The sequence below is a fragment of the Podarcis raffonei genome, chromosome 16, assembly GCF_027172205.1.
Source record: "Podarcis raffonei isolate rPodRaf1 chromosome 16, rPodRaf1.pri, whole genome shotgun sequence".
Taxonomy (NCBI): Eukaryota; Metazoa; Chordata; class Lepidosauria; order Squamata; family Lacertidae; genus Podarcis; species Podarcis raffonei.
Genome location: NC_070617.1, coordinates 23,737,618 through 23,753,300, shown reverse-complemented (window position 1 = coordinate 23,753,300; position 15,683 = coordinate 23,737,618).

The following is a 15,683-nucleotide window of genomic DNA, read 5'->3' as shown; positions in this document are numbered from 1 at the left end:
AAAGAGAGAGCTAAGAATACTGCAGGTGCACAATAAACAAAGCAGGCACCATTTCTGTTTCATCTAAATTTGGTGCAAGCTGTTCTCCATCAAAAGAAGCACAAAAGCAGCTTGTTAGTTTTAGAAGTACCATCCGTGCTAGATCAGAGATACACCACCCTCATTATGTAAGCTTTGCCTTCCCGGAGCAGCTTACAGAAACGTTCCGTAGCTGAAAACCATCTAAAGCAAAATTATTTCAAGCTCTGGTCACACGTGGACACACTTAAACCTTCCTGCTCTAACTTCCGGAAAATATCCTTTCTTAAAGAGATTTTCATCTCACTAGTATTATATGTTGACTATCTCATGTCAAACAATTAAGCCCTGAGCCTCTAAAGTTTGGCTGGCAACATCATGAGAAGTCCTGCACAATGATAGATGATGTTGCCATGACATCATCACTTCCCACCCAGAAAGCTGCCATGTCATGCTTTGGGGGGGTGTCATGTGACCTCTCTATAATGATGGCAGGCCAGCACGGACCAACAGGCAAAGGTTTTGGAGCCCTTGGTCAATCAAGGGAAGGGTGAACCAAATTAAAGAGAGGCTGAGAAGTGCTTTGGACACAAAATGCTATAGAATTTGAAATTAATCGTTATTTTGTTCCTGCTGTGGCATTCACCCCTGGCATCTCCAGGCAGAGCTGGGCCTGGAACTATGGAGAGCTGCTGCCAGTCAGTGTCAAGAAAGCTAGCTGTACAGATTGTCTGCCCCATTTATAAGGCAGATTCCTATATTCCTATCTCCTCCCAGTTCTGTTTGCAAAGTCATTGGATGATGGTGGTCCCAGGACGTCCATAGATGGGCTACCTGGGGCTGCGGCAGGAGGGCAGTGACATAGGGAAGGAAGCTGCATGGGTTAGGCCTCTGCTCTCCTTCCATACAACGCTGCATTTCTAAGGCAGTTTCCTGGTGCTGTTCCTCCACACATTCAGAGCGAAGGACCATGGCTCCGTAGCAGAGCACCTGCTTTGCATCCAGAAGGTCCCAGGTTCAATCCCCGGCATCTCCAGGCAGGACTGGAAGAGACCCCCACCAAGCACCCAGAAGAGCTGCTGCCAGTCAGTGTAGACAATATTTAGCTAGATGGAGCGATGGGAACGACTGTAGCTTAGTAATAAATCATCTGCTTTGCATGCAGAAGGTCTCCAGTTCGATCTCCAGGTAGCACAGGAAACATCCCCTGTGGGCTTGATGGACCAAAGACAGCTGCTTATGTTCCTGTTCTTCATGTGTCTGGGTTTCTAATGGGTCCCCCGTTTTTCCTCCTCCACTGTTTTGAATTCACCTTTTAAGCTACGTGCAGAAGAGACCTGTTTTCTGCACCTTTTGCTCTGTAATGTTCTTTATCCACTTACCCTAACTATGGCCAGAGTCTCAAATGTGCATGCCGCATTGGTCGTGTGCCCCATGCGCTTTAATTGCAGAGGGCGTTTCCTACCATTGCTTTTGTCTGCGAGGAACCTGGCTTGGGTACATTGAAAGGGCTCGGTTGCTGCTTAATAATTGAAGCGCTGTACTCTGTTCTTTCATGTGTTGCTCTTTTTCCAGTAAATGATACAGAGGAGGCAGGAACAGATCCCTCCCTAACTTAGCTGAACGTCTGGTTAGAGCTAAGGAAGCTTTTTATTATTATGATCACATCTAAGGTAAAGGTAAAGGGACCCCTGACATTAGGTCCAGTCGTGGCCGACTCTGGGGTTGCGGCGCTCATCTTGCTTTACAGGCCGAGGGAGCCGGCGTACAGCTTCCGGTTCATGTGGCCAACATGACTAAGCCGCTTCTGGCGAACCAGAGCAGCGCACGGAAACGCCGTTTACCTTCCCGCCAGAGTGGTACCTATTTATCTGCTTGCACTTTGACATGCTTTCGAATTGCTAGGTTGGCAGGAGCAGGGACCGAGCAACGGGAGCTCACCCCGTCATGGGGATTCGAACCGCCGACCTTCTGATCGGCAAGTCCTAGGCTCTGTGGTTTAACCCACAGCACCACCCGCATCCCTTATGATCACATCTACTGGGCTTTTAATGACAGATTAAAACATGGCTTTGTATTCTACAAACCAACCATAGCTACTTGTGGCTTAGGAACAAACCACAGTTAATGAAGCCCAATAAACTGTGGCTTAAGACAAGAGTTTTCAACCGAGTCCCAAGTTTCAAGGAATAAAATTAGTCCCGGGAGAGAGGAGTGTGAGATCACAACGTGTGTGTGTTCAGTTGTGAAACCACACTGATTGGGAATAGGCCCTGGCAGGCCAGCAACCCACAAGTCCATTTGTACAACACGATAAATGTGTTGAAGGTACAACCCAACCATAGCTCCCTAATACTTTCTGCGTGCAAAGCAGATACTCTGCCCCCTGAGCTACCACTCTTCCCCTAAAGAGAAATTAAGATTCTAGTCCTTACTGTTATTTTTCAAAATTGAGTGGAATTAAATAGGAAGCATACTGTCAGACCTATTGCTTCAGCCAACTCAGTATTGCCTGCACCAACTGGCAGCAGCTCTCCAGGGTTTACAGGCAGCAATCTCTTTTCCAGCCCTGCCTGGAGATGCTGGGGATTGAACGCGGGACCTTCTGCATGCAAAGCAGATGCTCTACCAATGAGCTACAGCCCTTCCCTTCTGCGCAGAGGCATCTCAACAGCAGGTGGTAGCATTTTACAGGATACAGTTCCACTCTGTTGGGTTTTCCCTCTCCTTTGAAAAATAATAGATCTGAGTGCTTTGCCAGCCAGAAGTGTAGCCGCAAAGGAGATGGGGGGGGGCTTCCTTTGCCAAGGTGCAAGCCGTTGCCAGATGTTACATTAGAAGGAGAACATAATGGGAGAAGATGGAAGCAGCGAGGGGGAGGGGAGAGATGAAGGGCTCAGAGAAGTTGCTTCAAATGAATAGAATTGGGTGCCTCTGGGGTGGGGGGTTGGCAGTTTAGGGCAGCCACGAAGGCCCCCATCCCCACAGGGGGGGCTCTCCATCACCACACACAGTCTTGTCTTAAATGAGACCCATTTTACAGATGGAAAACTGACCAGAAGCACTCCCCCCCAAAAAAACCTTTATTAAAATCCTGTCTCCCACATCCCCTCCACTAATGCACTACTGTGAGCAGGCAATAATGCTATTAAGAGGAGGAGGAACGGACTGGAAGTCTCTGCCACTTCTCTGTCCATCAGACTTGATAGTTAAATAATAATAAATGATGTAAAACTTGTGAATTAGTACCACCAAGTACAACAAATGTGCTTGCAATATTTCCCCCCGTTTTGCTTTTTGGCTTGATAGATTTGTTTTCCTGTGCTATCAGTGCTTTTTTTCAGGGGGTACGCAATGGCATGCAGTACCAGCACCGTTTTTTTTCATGTGGCACTTCCTGTAACAACTTCATGGTGAGTAAAGATAAAGGTAAAGGGACCCTGACCATTAGGTCCAGTTGCGGACGACTCTGGGGTTGCGGCGCTCATCACGCTTTATTGGCCAAGGGAGCCGGTGTACAGCTTACGGGTCATGTGGCCAGCATGACTAACCCATTTCTGGCGAACCAGAGCAGAGCACGGAAACGCCGTTTACCTTCCCGCCAGAGCGGTACCTATTTATCTACTTGCACTTGACGTGCTTTTGAACTGCTAGGTTGGCAGGAGCAGGGACCGAGCAACGGGAGCTCACCCCGTCACGGGGATTTGAACCACCAACCTTCTGATCCGCAAGTCCTAGGCTCTGTGGTTTAACCCACAGCGCCACCCGCGTCCTGTCTCATGGTGAGTACTGGCACCTATTTTTCTAGGGGAAAAGCGCTGCATATATTCATGTTGTGAACTGCCCCAAGATCTATGGATGAAAGCTGGTAAGCTAAGCAGGGTCCAGTATGGTTTCAAATTGGATGGGGGACCAAGTGTTGAGATTCCTGCATTGCAGGGAGTTGGACTAGATGACCCAGGGATCCCATCAAACTCTGCAATTCTGTACAAATAAACAAACAAATAAATAAACAAGGAAATTTATTTATAACATTTATATCTCACCTTTCCTCCAAGGAGCTCAAGGTGATATACAATTCACCCCGCCTCACAGACATTGTATCCTCACAACAACCCTGTGAGGTAGGTTAGGATGAGACTCTGAATGTGAACTTCATGGCTGGGTGGGAGGATTCGAACTCTGGTCTCCCTGGCCCTAGTCTGACACTAACCACTATACCACCACTGGCTCTGTCAGTTATGGCATTTTAAGGGAATAAAAAGCTGAGATTCTAACAACACTGGTTTCTATGCCCTGGGCCGCATTTGGCTGTGCCATGATGAAATGGACACAGCCCTGTCTTCATGGTCTGGGAAACTACGTCCTGGACTCCATCTCCCATCAGCCCCAGCCAGCCTTAATACCCCATGGCTGCGCTAGCTGGGGACTGATGGGAGTTGTAGTCCAAAGCATGGAGGGAGGGCGGCAGGTTGGGGAAGGCTGCTTGTGACTTGCCGGAAGGGCAGGGGAGGACGCCAGCTGATGTCTTGCTTCCTAGTATCCGGGCCTCATATTCCTCTGGCTTTGTTCAGCTGGGGTTTGTTTTGTTTCAAACCTTCAGACTGAGCCAATGAGGTCATGACTCAGCCGCTGACAAATCCCGGGCCAACTCTGCTGTGCAACAGGCAGGATGAGGTCACCACCTGTTTGTCTGAAGCTGGAGACAGAGAGTGGAAAGCAGTTGGAAAGAGGAGGGCCTGCCGCTCCCCCCCTCGCCATGTTATCCCCACAACAACTCTGCTGGACTACAACTTCCATCATCCCTGAAATAAAAAAATGAAGATTATACAATGGTACCTCGGTTTAAGTACTTAATTTGTTCTGTAGGTCCGTTCTTAACCTGAAACTGTTCTTAACCTGAAGCACCACTTTAGCTAATGGGACCCCCTGCTGCCGCCGCTGCACCGCTGGAACACGATTTCTGTTCTCATCCTGAAGCAAAGTTCTTAACCTGAAGCACTATTTCTGGGTTAGCGGAGTCTGTAACCTGAAGCATCTGTAACCCGAGGTACCACTGTATAAGGTAAAGGGAAAGGGACCCCTGACCGTTAGGTCCAGTCGTGACCGACTCTGGGGTTGCAGCGCTCATCTCGCTTGACTGGCCGAGGGAGCCGGCATACAGCTTCCGGGTCATGTGGCCAGCATGACTAAGCCGCTTCTGGCGAACCAGAGTAGCGCACGGAAACGCTGTTTACCTTCCCGCCGGAGCGGTACGTGTTTATCTACTTGCACTTTGACGTGCTTTCGAACTGCTAGGTTGGCAGGAGCAGGGACCAAGCAACTGGAGCTCACCGTGTTGCGGGGATTCGAATCGCCAACCTTCTGATCAGCAAGTCCTAGGCTCTGTGGTTTAACCCACAGCGCGCATGTGTGTGTGTATGTGTGTGTGTGTGTATGATGTTCATAAATGTACCAACCAAGCACGTACATGGATATGTGGACCACATGTCTGGAGCAGCACAGGAAGACCACCCTGAAACCATTTTGATTCCCAAACTGACCAAATGTTTTCTCTGCAAGGAGGGAGGGGGGTGAGGGAACCTTCCCATTGTCTCAGGAATTGGGTAATCACCATCTCAAAGGAATGGCCCAGCTACCAGGAAAGGCAATCAGATAAGGCATTATCAGATAACCTGGCAGACAGGGAAAACAAAATCATTCAAACTTCTGTTGTAGATCACCTTTTCTGTGATGTAGGTATGATGTATCTGGGGGGTGGTCTTGGGCTACACCCCTTTGGTGATCTATGTATGATGTATGGTGGGGGGGTCTTGAGCTCCAGGGCAGGGAATTTAAAATGTCTATACAAGGGCAGGCACACCTTGGTTCTGGGTCCTCCTCCTTTCCTGCGTGTGAGGGGGGCACCCTGTTGCAACAGTTCAATAAAGATAAGGCTTACGAGCTGCTTTGCTTCTCAATATTCTCTGGTTGGCCTATGTTGTTTTCTCCTACAGATGGAGAACCTACAAAAGGACTCCATAAGGGCTCTTGTGTCCCCCATAAGGGAATAAGGGCAGATTTTGCTTATTACATCCCTGACCTTTGCTGAGACTGGTTGGGGCTGATGGGAGTTGTATTCCAGCAACTTCTGGTGGGCACTGTGTTGGCTACCCACAGAGGTGTAGTGGCCTAGGATCTCCAGGTACCTAGAGGCATCCAATCAGGATGCAAGAGAAGCATTTAAGCCACAAAGCCTTATCACCCTTTGCGCTGATTGGAACAACCAGAGCAAAAGGGGGTGAGTCAGCTCTTGAGGATACATTCCTAGGGTCAATCTGGAGAAAGTGAGCAGGACTGATAATTAATTTTGAAACACTCAAAACACAGGCTTCTCTAGATTCATGACAACGGGGTGCAAGTTCTGTTGTGTACAATGGAAGTTCAAGAAAAACACAACCCGAGTCACTCTGAAAGAAGACATTGGAACACTCCAAATCATTTGCCAAATCTACATGCACAGAAAATAGTGGATGTAGCCAAAAGGCAATACAGTGGTACCTCGGGTTACATATGCTTCAGGTTACATACGCTTCAGGTTACAGACTTGGCTAACTCATAAATAGTACCTTGGGTTAAGAACTTTGCTTCAGGATGAGAACAGAAATTGTGCTCCGGCGGCGCGGCGGCAACAGGAGGCCCCATTAGCTAAAGTGGTGCTTCAGGTTAAGAACAGTTTCAGGTTAAGAACGGACCTCCAGAACGAATTAAGTACTTAACCCGAGGTACCACTGTACAGTCGTACCTTGGATCTCAAATGACTTAGTTGCCGAATGTTTCGGCTCCCGAACAATTGAAAACCAGAAGTGAGTGTTCCGGTTTCCAAAATATTTGTTTTGGAAGCCGAACCTCCATCCTTTTTTTGGAAGCCAAACTTCCTTCCGTGGCTTCCGATTGGCTGCAGGAGCTTCCTGCAATTGGAAGCCGCACTTTGGTTTCCGAATGTTTTGGAAGTCGAACGGACCTCCAGAATGGATTTCATTTGACTTCCAAGGTACGTCTGTACATGAATTGATAGTTGCAATGCCACCCTAATTATTATGATTGAACAGATTATATTATTATTTTACAATCTTAGGTAGTATAATCTTAGAAGGCAGTGTGGTTATGATTATCACAAAAGGAATCCTGCATTTCTTTATTTGCCACTATACTCACAGCTATTCTTGAATTATAGATTATTATTATTTTTTAAAAAGCATTTATATTCCACCTTTTTCTCCAAGCTCAAGGTACATGGTTCTCCCTCTCCTTGTTTAACAACAACCCTGTGAGGTAGGTCAGGTTGAGAGGCAGTGACTGGCCCCAGATCACACAGTGAGCTTCATGACTGAGTGGAAATTTGAACCCTGGTCTCCCAGGTCCTAGTCCCACACTCTAACCGCTAGGCTACACTGGCTTTACAGGACTGGATTTACAGATACTGAGAAGGTACCCAGATGTTACTCAATTTCTTCGGGCCCTTTTGGCACAAGGGTCGAGAATCATTGCATTAGTGAACAGCAGCATCACTGGTTCATAGAGATCGCCTCCTTTCCTCCCTGAAAGATGAAGCACCCTGTGTGAACTCGAAAGCTTACCCATTCTTCCGTCAACACGGAGCTTCTGGAAAAGATTGGCTTACCTCTCCATGCAGCTTCCATTACAGGTTGCACTAAATTATTAAAGGACTGTAGACGATGTGAAAGAAATATATTAAAGCAGCTTAAATTATTTAGTATTTATTTTGGCACTGAGGAGAACATGTTTCTGTTTGTCTGTCTGCTGCGGGACAGTGTGTGCAGGATCCTTCCCTCTCTCTCGGAAGGACGGCTCCCCAGGCTCCCGCAGGGCTCCCCAGGCTGCGGATATCTTTCCAAAGCGCGGGGCGCTCTGGGAAGCAGGCTGCTATCCACAGCCTAGGGAGCTCTGCGGGAGTTCCCGCGGGCTCCCCAGGCTTGCTGATAGCTTCCTGAAGCCTGGAGAGTGAGAGGGGTCGGTGCGCACCGACGCCTCTCGCTCTCCAGGCTTCAGCGAAAGCCTGCATTCGCCCCATAGGACGCACACAGATTTCCCCTTCATTTTTGGAGGGGGAAAAGTGCGTCCTATGGGGCGAAAAATACGGTAATAAAATTGTATTGTCCCCATCCTCCTCTTACCTGTTGAATTCTACAAAGGACAAAATAAGACAAAGGAGCAGGAAGAAACTGACAGCCACTATCACCTCCTGGACTGGGTGTAAGCAGGAAGACAGGTAAGTGAGGGCTGATCGAGGTTCACAACAATAACAACAACAACTTATTATTATTTATACTCTGCCCATCTGGCTGGGTTTCCCCAGCCACTCCGGGCGGCTTACAGCACATAAAAAATTGTGAACTATCAGACATTAAGAACTTCCCTGAGGAAATGGCCAGAAGGCCCTTGGAGCTGGACCTCAGTGTCCGGGCTGAATGATGGGGGTGGAGATGCTCCTTCAGGTATACTAGGCGGAGGCCATTTAGGGCTTTCAAGGTCAGCACCAACATTTTGGATTGTGCTTGGAAATGTACTGAGAGCCAACGTAGGTCTTTCAGGGGGGGGTGTTATATGGTCTTGCTAAGAGTAAGAGGAGACATGATAGTAGCTTACAAACTGAGGCACGACATGGAGGAAGTGGACAGAGGAATGTTTTCCTCCCTCTCATAACACTGGAACATGGGAGCATCCAAGGAAGCTGAATGTGGGAAGATTCAGGGGAGCGAGAACTGCGGAACTCACTGCCACAGGAGGCAGGGATGGCCACTAACTTGGCCAAAAGTGGGCTTGACAAATTCATAGAGGGGAAGGCTATCAGTGGGTGCTACCAGCCAAGATGGCTGTGCTCTGCCTCCATAGTCAGAGGCAGTAGTGCTTCTGAATACCAGTTGCTGGAAGCTACAGGAGGGGAGAGGGTTATTGTGCTTAGGGGTCCTGCTTGCAGGTTTCCCCACAGGCATCTGGTTAACCACCATGAGAACAGGACACTGGACTAGATGGGTCATTGGCTGGATCCAGGAGGGCTCTTTTATTCTTACAATGTTCTGCCCGGACACTGAGGTCCAGCTCCGAGGGCCTCCTGGTGGTTCCCTCTCTGTGAGAAGTGAGGTTACAGGGAACCAGGCAGAGGGCCTTCTCGGTAGTGGCACCTGCCCTGTGGAACGCCCTCCCACCAGATGTCAAAGAGAGAAATAACTACCAAACTTTTAGAAGACATCTGAAGGCAGCCCTGTTTAGGGAAGCTTTTAATGTTTAATAGGTTATTGTATTTTAGTGTTTTGTTGGAAGTTGCCCAGAGTGGCTGGGGGGACCCAGCCAGATGGGTGGGGTATAAATAATAAATTATTATTATTATTATTATTATTATTATTATTATTATTATTATTATTATTACAACAGAAAGCTGGGATAGCTGAGTCAGTAGAGCATGAGACTCTTAAAATCAGGGTTGGGGGTTTGAGCCCCACATTGGGCAAATGATTCCCGCATTGCAGGAGGTTGAACTAGATGACCTACGTGGTTCCTTCCAATTCACAATTCTGTGACTCTGGCTGCTAATAGGGAGGCGTCGCTGCCTTGTTTCCTTTCCAGAGAAAGCCAGCTCATGCCCACTGCCCCAGGCCACACCCTTAATCTCTCCTGTCTGATCAACCAGAAAGGTCAAGGTCCTCTCTCCACCTAGCTTGGGGGTGTCCTTTATTTGAACCTTCTCTTTACCACAGATGGCAAGCGTGCTGAATTGACACCACCACCCCTCTCCAACCTTCAGTAACCAACACACCTTGTGATCCTGGGCCTGTGTACTCAGCAGCAGCAGCTGGTGCAAATGTGGCACAGCCTCGGCCCAGTATACCTGAAGGAGTGTCTCCATCCCCATTGTTCAGCCCGGACACTGAGGTCCAGCTCCGAGGGCCTTCTGGCAGTTCCCTCACTGCCAGAGGTGAGGTTACAGGGAGCCAGGCAGAGGGCCTTCTCGGTGGTGGCACCCGCCCTGTGGAACGCCCTCCCGTTCAGATGTCAAGGAAATAAACTACTATCTGATTTTAGAAGACATCTGAAGGCAGCCCTGTTCAGGGAAGTTTTTAAATGATTGATGTTTTGTCGGCTTTTTAATATTGTTGGTTGCCGTCCAGAGTGGTTGGGGAAACCCACCCAGATGGGCGGGGTATAAATAATAATAATAATAATAATAATAATAATAATAATAATAATAATAATAATTCAACTTTTCTCCAAACTAAAAAATCCTAAACGCTGCAACCTTTTCTCAGAGTCTCTCCATTCCCTTGATCGTTTGGGTTGCCCCTGTCTGAACCTTTTCCAAATCTTCCCCCTGGAGGAGGGTTATTGGTTTGTGCTTTTTTTGTTCATATATTTTGTAACTTTACATTGCATTTTTATGTTGTGAGATCTGCAGGCGAAATGTGGCCGCGCCATAAATTCGTACAACGGCATCATGATGGCAGCATTTATTCTTTAGCATAGAGACGGGCTTCTTTGCCTGTGTGAGAAATCCAGAAGGGCATCTTTGGCAGAGATGGTGGTGGCACAGTTCATGTTGGCAGGTGAGCGAGCCCCCTGGCATTGTGTGTGACATTCTTGGGTCCTGTGAGTGTGTTGCTTGAGCAACTATGGACTTCCCCTAACCTAAATCAGCTTTTAATGAGCAGCGAAAAGGCCACGTGTTGCTCATCTCTTACCCTTCCAGATTCAAAGATGTTGCATTGCTACACAAAGCCTTGAACAACTTGGGTTCAGGATACCTTAAGGACTGCCTGAGACCTCATGTCTCGGTTCCATCACTGAGATCCTCTGGAGAAGCACAGTTAGTTGGCCTCCCCCATGTTACCGTATTTTTCGCTCTATAAGACACACTTTTTCCCTCCTAAAAAGTAAGGGGAAATGTGTGTGCGTCTTATGGAGTGAATGCAGGCTGCGCAGCTAAGCGAGAAGCCAGAACAGGGAGCGAGAGCGCTGCGCAGCACTCCGTCTCGCTATTCTAGCATCTGGCTTAGCTGCGCGAAGCTTCCGCAGGGCAGCGGGGTGCCTTCATCCCGCTGCCCTGCAGAGGCTTCACGGGCTGCCCCAGAAGCCTCCACAGGACATGGGGATGAAGGCTCCCTGTGCCCGGTGGAGGCTTCACGCAAAGATAGACCAGCTAGAGGGAGCGCGGGACGAAGGCTCCTCACTGCCCTGTGGAGGCTTCGCGTGGCTCTTGTGGCAAGTGGGGGGCTCTGTCCCTTCCCCCACCTCCCAGAAAAGCCCCCAAGAACCGCACTCCCTTTAAAGAGTGTGCGGTTCTTGTGGGAGATGGGGGAAGGTACAGAGGGCAGCTTACCTGCGCACAGCCTCTTCCAGGCAGGGGGAGCCTTCATCCCGCTGCCCGGGAGAGGCTTCAGCGGCTATCCCAGAAGCCAGAACAGCAAGAGATTATCCCAGAAGCCAGATCCTTCTTGCTGTTCTGGCTTCTGGGATTCAGAATTTTTTTTTTCTTGTTTCCACCCCCGCAAACTAGGTGCGTCTTATCGTCTGGTGCGTCCTATAGAGCGGAAAATACGGTAAGAGATGCTCAGCAGGCCTCATCCAGGAATCCGGCACACTGCGGTAACCAGTCCCATGCTGTGGAAGACTCTTCCAGCAGAGATGCTTCAGGTAGAGTTGCCACCTTTGGTTGGGCAAAATACGGGACAGGTCAAGCAAAATAAAAGGGGTGGAAATTTGGGGCCTTTAAATGACATTCCCTGGTGTGGAAATGACTTCAAAGCAATCCATTCTTACAATGATCAAATGGAAGCTATCAGCAACCGCAAACATTCCCACAACATCATTAAAAGGAAATCCTCCCCACCTGCTGAATATCTGCCTGCCAGGAAGATGATAAATGCAGAAACCCAACCAGAAAAAAAGAAAGGAAAGAAAGTTTTCTTTATTCCAACAGGCCTCTCTGCATTCAAAAACCTCCTTGAACAGCCAGTCATTTTAATGATTGTTCTGTACTGCTCTTAATGATTTTTAAAAAATGTTCTCGTGCCGCCCTGCCGTTTTCTAAAAGGGTGATCTATAAATACTTTTATTAGAAATAAATAAATAGGAGCAGAGGAGGCTGCCGGACACTGAGTCTGGCCATTGGTCCACCTAGCTCAGCACTGCCTGCACTCATTGACAGAGGCTCTCCAGGGTTTCAAGGAAGAGCTTCTCAGACCTACATGGGATTGAACCTGCGACCTTCTGCATGCCAAGCATATGTTCTACCACTGAGCTATGATCCTTAAAGTAAGATTCTAGTCCTCGGAATTCAGAATATGGGCTGATTCAGCAGAAACATTTTGTTGTTTTGAGATTGCATCCCAGTACACCTTTTGCCACTCTTTTGTTGACTGTGAGGGCCACTCAATTTCTTTTACGGGATTCTTGCCCACAGTAGTAGATATGATGGTCATCCGAACTGAATTCGCCCATTCCCGTCCATTTTAGTTCACTGATGCCCAGGATGTCAATATTTATTCTTCCCATCTCATTTTTGACCACATCCAACTTACCCAGGTTCATGGTTCTTACATTCCAGGTTCCTATCCTAAGTATTTTTCTTTACAGCATTGGACTTTCCTTTCGCTTCCAGGCATATCCGCAACTGAGCGTCCTTTCGGCTTTGACCCAGCCGCTTCATCAGCTCTGGATCTACTTGTACTTGCCCTCCGCTCTTCCCCAGTAGCATGTTGGACGCCTTCCGACCTGAGGGGCTCATCTTCCAGCGTCATAACTTTTATATGCCTGTTGCCTTTGTCCATGGAGTTTTCTTGGCAGGGATACTGGAGTGGCTTGCCGGTTCCTGCTCCAGGTGGATCATGTTTAGTCAAAACTCTCCACTATGACCTGTTCATCTTGGGTGCCCTGCTCGGCATAGTTCATAGCATCTCTGAGTTATTCAAGCCCCTTCGCCATGGCAAGGCAGTGATCCATGAAGGGGAGCAGAAGCATAGGAAGCTTCAATATAATGACTCAGACCCTTGGTCCACCTGCCTCTGTATTGCTTCCTTGGATTGGGGTTTTTTTTGGTCCTTCTCCCCCAGCTGCACCTACAGATGCTGGGAATTGAAACTGTGCCCTTCTGCACACAGAGCAGGTGTTCTACCATCAAGCTAGGACCCTTCCCTTAAAAATAAAGGAAGACTTTAGTCCTCAGGATTCGGAACATGGAACTGATTTCGGCAGGATGCCTGAGTCTTTCCCAGACCTCCCAAGAGGCTCCGGGGATTGAACCTGTGACCTTCTGCATGCAAAACAGATGCTCAAACCACGGAGCTACAGGCATCCCCTCCAAGAAGAATGCAGGGCACCCTTTACACATGTCAACCAGGCCGTTGGCAGCGAAATAAAAGGTTGCTGTCTCTTTAACACCCGGCGCAGTGGCTTTCGAGGCCTATTTGGGTCTTTTCCAAATTCCAAGCAGAAAATAAAAGAGGATGTATGTTTTTCTTATCCCCGCCACCCCCACCCCGCTTAGCAACCCTTGTTTCTCTTTCTTCCGCCTGTGTGTTTCTCAGAGGGCGAGGGGAAAAAACCCAGGGAGTTCCCATAGCAATTGGGAAGCACAAGAGCCCTCCACCCCCTTCCTGATTCAAAGAGGAACAGAGAACCCGGCACAGAGCCCTGCAGACTTGCGCCATTGAACCAGGCCTCAGCTGGGAGGACAATCTGCAATGCTAGGTTGCTGCAGTGGAGCACACTTAAATCAGGATTCCTCATTTCTGGGGGCCTCCAGCACAGCTGGGAAGTGATGGGAGCCTGTCTCTGAAGCATTTGGAGGGCACCAGGTTGGCAAGGCTGATTTAAGCCATAAAAGCAGAAATTTCACGGGAGCAGCAATCCTCTCATTTAAAGCAGGAGTTGGCTGCATCAATGAAGATGATTTATCAGTTGCATTTTTGCACTCAAGGATAGCTTTGCTGGATCAGGCCAATGGCCTATCTAGTCCAGTGTCCTGTTCTCACAGTGGTCCGACAGATGCCTGTGGGAAACCTGCAAGCGGGATCCAAGCACAAGAGCCCTCTCTCCTCCTGCGGTTTCCAGCTCAGAAGGATTACTGACTCTAACTGTGGAGGCAGAACACACCATTGATAGCCTTCCTGCCCATCAATCTGCCTAATCCTCTTTCAAAGCCATCTAAGTTGGTGGCTTCAGAGTGACTTACCCAGTAAAACAAAACAAGGAAAAGCATAAAGATCAGATAAGAACTCCAATGCTCGACTGTATTTAAAAGAAATAATGGTAATGCCATAACCACTGGGCATGTGCAGAGTGCTCTTCCCTCAACCTCTTCCCCTTCGTGAATCTTCTGTTCTAGAAATTCAAAGCGCAATGTTGGGAAAACAGAAAACGCCCAGCCATTTAAAGCAACCTCCCCCACTGCAGATCCAAACCAGGATACCATCCCTTCAACTCTCAGCTAGGGCTTCTGAGTTTGCACAGAGTGCTTTTCCTCCCCATGGGCAGAGCCAGCCTGCTCCTACATACCTGAGCTCTATGGTTAGAGACCCACCATTTCCCCAGTTGGCTTGGGCCCCAATTTCTCTTACTACAGAATTTGGGGCTGGTGGTGGAGAAAATCATTATTATTCCCCCTTGCTCCCCCGCCAAAAAAAACCAAGAACGTAAGAGAGGGACTCCCAAGAAGGTGAAGCGGGACTTCACCCCAGGGTATCTCGGAAGCCCTCGAGGCAGCGACGCTCCCCCCCCCCCCGAAACAGCAGGAGGGGAGAGCGCTCTTGTGCCCCGGTCCTGCTTTGAGTGCTTCTCATTGACGCATCTGCTTGGCCACTCTAGATGGGCCGTTGTGGCTTTGATCCAGTAGCCGGGTCCTTCTTAGGAAAAAGCGAGCGCTTCCTAAGCATGTGCAGAGCGCCTCCGTCCGCCCCCGCCACGCGGAGCTCAGCCTGCGCGTGGGCAGGCCCTTTGCGTCACGCGCGCTTGGCAATCCCCGGCACCTCTCCTCTCCTCTCTCTCTCCCTGGAGAAATGAAGCAGTGACCCGACGAGGAGCAGCAGTAGCGAAGGATGGGCGTGTTTCGTCCCTGATCCGGATGAGATCAAGGCGCCGGCAACGGGAAGGAGGCGGCGGAGAAGCAGGAGCAGGCCAGCCGGGGCTGCTCCAGACCCCCCCATCTCTCCCATCGCCGCTGGAGGGGTCATGGAGGCACTGAGCCCCGGAGTCGGGTAGCCAGCCAGGGCGCACCTACCCAACCTCGCCGCGCCCAGGCGCGCTCCTCTCTGCAGCTTCCTCCCGGCCGGGCCAGCGGCTCCACCTCTTCCTTTGCCTCTTTGAGCCGCTTAATTCCCAGCAAGCGATTAGCAGGCTCGGATCGGATCCTGCGGCAGGCGGCGCCTCCACCTCCTCCTCCCGGCTTTGCTGCTGCTGCGCGGCTCTTTTCCCTCCACCTACGGCGCGCTGCGCCTTGGAGAGGTTCCCGCTTCCTCGAGGGGGGCCGGCCAAACGGAGACGACGACCCCCCACCCCAACCAAGCCTCGATTGCTTGTCCCTTCCCTCTGGAGACAGGTCGCCGAGGCTGCTGCTGCTTCCCTCTCTTCTCTTCGCCCCCCCGAGGGGGTCTTTGAATTCTCTCCGTGCGCCC